A 5,617-nucleotide genomic window follows, 5' to 3' on the forward strand; every position below is an offset into this window, starting at 1 on the left:
CTTTGATGACATAACACAGTTAAGTAAAAAGAGGTCGTGATTAGGGCTTGCACAAATGTGTCTCCCTCAGAGGCGAGCACGCAGTTGCTGAAATCAGCAGGCAGAGGCACCGTCTTAAGGTGACACTTTACCTAGGGTACTTGACTGTCCGCCTTAAGCACAAGAAGTCTGCCCTGGCTAGATAATGCCATAGGAAAATGTATCCACTTTTATTTACTGTTCAGAACTTTTGTTTTTTATTCAAAATGCTCATACCCTGGGTTTTCTTCATGATACAAGCCACCTTACAAAAATAACAAAATCCTTTGAAAACAGTGATGGACAGAAACAGCAATTAAATAACCATTAAAGCCCACTATGATAATTTAAGAAGCCAGAGTGGAAAACCAGAGTAAAATACAAGATTGATTGTAATTAATGTATGTTGTGAAGCTATAGGATCCTGCCTCTATAAAGGCCAAAAGCCTTCCAGAATACAGTGGTACCGGAAGTTCACAGGCTGGAAAAGTGAAGTGTGTAATTTGAGACCTTCCTCTTGCGTATGTACAGGAAGTTTGTCTCACTTGCTAGATGAAGTTTGAAGTGGTCGGACATGATTTCTGTAGTGCTGTAAAGTCAGAAATAAAAGGATGTAAATAGACATTTCTGACTATCTCCTTTCCCTGCTAGGGAAGCAGAAGGGGGGGGTGCATTTACCCACGCTGGGAAATGTCGCCTATCAAAATCTCCCTGGTCTGTCCGGGATGTCAGCCAGAGGAGGTTACCGGAAAACAAGCTCCGAGAGCAGTGAGAGGGGCCAGCCTCTACGGAGGGGGCTTCTTTATCAACAAAATACAGTAATTGAGAAAATTGAGCAACACTCAACAGAACTGTTCGACTTCCAAGGTCCTTTCAAAAATGGAAGCATTTACTTCTGGGTTTTCGGCGTTCGAGTTCTGAAACGTTAGTCAACGGAGACGTTTGAAAACCAAGGTACCACTGTAGCAAAATCTTAATACTTAATAACAAGGAGAAGGACAAGAGGAAACCATTCTAGGTAGGGAGTTCTAAAGTCTCCCACTTGAGCCAACCAAACATGGCTTTGGAACTGATAGAACTGATACTCCATAGATGGTCTCATGGTCCCTGTTCCAGATTACCATTAGGGCTTGCCCAAGATGAGTCCTGTAGCACAGGGCAGCTAATGTGGTGGCTTCCAGAACTTGTGGGCTACATCTGCCATCCTCCCTGGTCACTGGTCATGCTTGCTGGGGCTGAGTGGAGTTGGGGTCCACAGTATCTGGAGGGCACCAGTTTGGCTCCACCCACTACACATGGCATGTGAAAGCTCTACGGGGGGCTTGGGAACTAGGGCACAGAAGCTTTTCAGATTTTTTTTGTCCTGCTGCCCCATCTGTCGCCGTGCCCAATAACAACTCTCTGAAAGTACCTCACAAATGGCACTCTTGAAGCATCCACCTGTATACCATTTTGCTCAGAAGAACCTTAGCTCGAGAACACAAAACATACTTTATGTGGCTCTGAAGTGCTTTGTGGGGCAATGAATTGTGCATGCCCACACTAGGCACCCTTTGAAAGCAGCCTTAACTGCCTTGGATAGGGCATTGCAGGTCAACCAGGGCAACGTCCCATACGAGGGAACCCTCTGTTTATATGCCTCTCTGCTTCCCAAGAAGCATGTGCCAGCTCTGAGGACATGGCTGTAATTTAGAGCAGGGGAAACGTGAGCCAAATCTATGCATGCCTATGCAGAGTTTCTTGCACAAAAAGCCTTGTGTCCAAGAATACATCTTTAGCACTATTATTACTAATTACTGGTTTCCTTCTCCCCCTTTAGACTTTAAAAGGGGGGGAAGGCTATGGGGATGGGGAAGACCATCCTTCCTTATAAATGTGTGAAAATGGCTACCAACTATGGAAAAAATAAAATAAAAGCAATTAGTAGCTGAACTGGCTGCTGGCGTAGCCACAAAAGCTTTTCAGTCAAATTGCTTCTTGGCCTAACAATTTCTGTGGCTAACATTCAAGTCCGTTTCTTGAGGCTGGCTCATCTTTATGACACCATCCTCCTTTGGAAGAGGTTTGTTAAAATCGTCTGGAGTTTAAAGAGGATGGATTTGGCTGTCTCAGACAGTGCCTGAGCATGTCAGGTGGAACCCAGCCCTCCATTTTATTCACTGATCATAAATTAGTTGCAATGAAATTGGGAAAGTTACTACCACATTCACCCTGGTGTTACTGCGTTCTTCAGACATCAGCCGATGGGCTCTTACTCTGGAAACATGTTTTGAAGCTTGAATCTCTGACCTAGATCTCAAAATTCCTGTGGTAACGTATGTTTTGGCACATAAACACATTTGGACTCTGCTGAGCAAGGACTTTGCTCAACTCCAGCTGGGTTTTTAAATGTTTCTTTAGCCGATAGACATCTTTTCCTGAAAAGAAATCCAGTTCCAAAATGAAGGAAAACCAATTGTACAAGCAGAAACCTTAATCTGGTCTTTATTTAATTTTTTTCTAATTAAGAGAATTATGCATATTTAATTAGTGTAATTCTGGCAGCAGAATTGGCCTCCTGTCAAAATCTATTTATTTAGATCATTTTCTTGCCCTAAAACAAGGAATCAGGACAACCATTAGGAAACAAGGTAGCAAATCCTGGCAGTAAAAAAAATAATAACATAACATAAAGGTTATCTCTTTATTTTTGTTACCTTGAACTAGAAAAAGAAAATAACTGGCCAGATGTGAAGATCTTATTAAGTGCCCATTTTGTAGATTTCATATTGGACAAACATACTTCTATTGTTCCTGGAAAAAAGGGGATAATGGTCAAGGGATGGGCGGCAGATTTGTCTGCCAAAAAGCACTCTCCATCAACTTCTGCTACTGGTGGAACAAAGAAGCAGGTCACTTTCAGGACTCTAAGACGCAATCCAAGCAAGTTAAACATACTTAAGTCAACTGAAATCAGCTCCATTCTACATTGTGTTGGCTGGCAAAGTAAAAAGTAGCTATAAAAAGGATAATTCCTTGGATGACAAGATCCAAGTTTGAGGCAAATACTCTTTGGTGAGAGAACAACAGCAGAGATTTTAAATCACAAAATATACAGCAAAGTAAAGCATGGAAATAAGCGTGGACCTTTACAATATGTATTTCCAAGTGAGTTCCAAAGATAATACCCTCTTCCCCCAACATAAGAAAAGACCACACATTTAGTAAGTTAAAAACTGTTTACTTACCAAATCTCCAAAGGTCAGGCTCATTTCCCATACATCAGTCAGAAAGGTTGCACAGACAGTGAAACTTCGTTTAATTTCAAAGTGGTGAAGCTTCCTAAATTATTGGTATGGGAATTCAAGAGTGACTTGTGAGAGCCATGCAGTCTGAGATTGGAGAACTGGCTAGCACCTCCTCAAACATTGAGCTTCTCTGGTAGTCTGGGGGGGGTGTGTGTAAACAAAGGCTTGATTACCTAGTCTCTCTCAAAGTAATCTAAGCCTGGCAGGACAGCTTACTCTATGATCTTAACTCCTTAATGCATTCGTTAGATTTAAGCATGTTGGTTATATGAGGCTGGTCATCCCACAAATTGGACTGTAGAGTTGGTGCTAGTGCATGATACCTTCCTTGACCCTCATACCATAATGCCTTCGGGTGTCTGTTCTCAAATCAATCCTTCACAATGCAAAATGTCCATATGTTTAAATTTTCTCTTATTTTCTCTTATTTGTTTCGGCTAAGAACCCCAGGGACCCTCAGTTGTCATTTGTTAGTTTCTCCCATACTTGTTGCTGTGCTGCTCTTTTATATCAGCAGAGAAACAATGAAGGACAAAGAGCAGAGAGGAAACTTAGGCAGCAGAATACCTTGGGCCATCTCTGGCCAGAGGCTGGCCTACTTCTCACCTGTACACCTGAACCTTTTCCCAAGTGCAACAGCACCCTGCTTTTCCCGTGCCCAAAGAAACTAGGGAAAAGCCAGGCAATGCCACACACAACATCCCCCATTACGGTCACCAATAATAATTATTTTTAAAAGTTCTGCAGATGGTCTCCCTTTGCCTAGTCCCAGCACACCAATGAGATCACTCCACTGAGCAACGACGGTCCCTTTTCACCCAGACCTATGAGATCATCACCATCTCTTTGCTGCGTAAAATGATCACAATGGAGCTTTTCATGAAGCACGAAGCAGAGAGGGAGAGGAGGTCATCGAAAGCACCAAGAGGCTGGGATTCTTTTTTAAGGTCAGGGACCTTCTAAGGCTCGAGTTTCATGGCAAATGTGTTGGTGACAGAGTCCACACACACACACACACACACACACACACACACACACACCACATGCCATCATTGTCACGAGGCAGCTTGCTTTTCTTTTCCAGTGTATTGAGGCCTGCTAATTGACAGTTGGTAAGCATGTCTCCAAAAGCCAGGGCCATGCGTGTGTGAGAGTTGGAAAGGAGTGCAAGGACGGCGAGGGAGGGGGGGGAATACTCTGAAGCGGCAGATGGCATTCTGCCACGTTCTCAAAGAACGGCTCGCCTGCGTGTCTAGCTGTCTGCTTGAACCTTGCCACAAAGTGCAGACTGGCTGCCCAGACACTCACAGACAAAACCAGTGTGGCAGGGAGGAAGAAAGTGGGGAGGGGGAGGTTGAAGCCTCTCACAACATGGGGCTTCGCTGAGCCAGGCAGAGGGGCATTGCTCCCTTACTAACCATGTGGTACGTCAGGTAGAAGTGTATTTAAGAGGATCGAGGGTAAAAAACAGCAACATACTAGTCACGGGAAACTGAGTTTGTTCTGGATGAGTTAGGAATCTGTTTTATCTTCCCTTGAGCATTATTCCCCATTGGCTTTTTAAAAAAGGTTTCCCCTTCTCTTCCCCCCCACCCACCTTGCCCCTGCTGCTTACATTTACATCCCCCTTTTCATTTTCCTCACAATAAATAAATGATGCCAAGGAGTTGCCCAGACTAGTTTTCGGCACGGCATGCATGCTAATGCCCTACACAATGGAGCCAAAGGGAGAAGATCTAGAATTTTCTGTGCCAACTGCCACAACAGGGGACAAGGTAGCTGAGGAGAATTCAGCTCAGCTTTATGCTGCTTTCACTTATTGGACTGAATCATAGAGTCCTAGGGAGGAGGGGTAAGGGCTCATCCACTCCTTCGCTTGATCTGTATTTTGATCATATTGTATACCAATTACTTTTTCTCAGGCCCAAGAGCTTTTCTCATTACAGTATTCCATGGCTGGGCCTTGCAAAACTCTGATCTTACCTGCTGAATCAAATCTTATCAGAAACGCAGAGAATCTGGAGAGAGATTTTGCTTAGCCAAGCTTCAATTCAGCAGGTAAGATCGAATTTCCGCATGGCACAGCCACGGAACAATAAAATTATGTAATTATGTGGTTACAGTTATCACATAATACTCTACATTTGCAAGAAATGGATATTTTAGTGCGGTGGCAGCTGCACTTTGGAACTCCCTGCCTATTTTGACATTGGGCAGGTGCCTTCACTGTATTCTTTGCAACATCTGCTAAAAACATGTTTTGCTTAGGCAAGCCTTTCCAGACCTGTAGAACATTGACATGTCTTTTAATC

General features: G+C 43.6%; 1 long non-coding RNA gene across 2 annotated transcripts; it reads right to left on the reverse strand.

Annotated features, from left to right (window-relative positions):
* Nucleotides 1-2,486: 2,486 nt before the first annotated feature.
* On the reverse strand, nt 2,487-5,034 carry LOC309370363. Of its 2 annotated transcripts, none has more exons than XR_014168530.1 (4): nt 4,921-5,034; nt 3,246-3,443; nt 2,715-2,811; nt 2,487-2,611 (listed from the first exon to the last, which is right to left on the reverse strand). It is a non-coding gene; the product is annotated as an uncharacterized lncRNA (long non-coding RNA). The 2 variants fall into 2 exon arrangements; XR_014168531.1 differs by lacking the exon at nt 4,921-5,034 and adding an exon at nt 4,724-4,910.
* Between the last annotated feature and the right edge of the window lie 583 nt (nt 5,035-5,617).

The sequence above is a fragment of the Podarcis melisellensis genome (assembly GCF_964234715.1).
Source record: "Podarcis melisellensis genome assembly, chromosome: 5".
Taxonomy (NCBI): Eukaryota; Metazoa; Chordata; class Lepidosauria; order Squamata; family Lacertidae; genus Podarcis; species Podarcis melisellensis.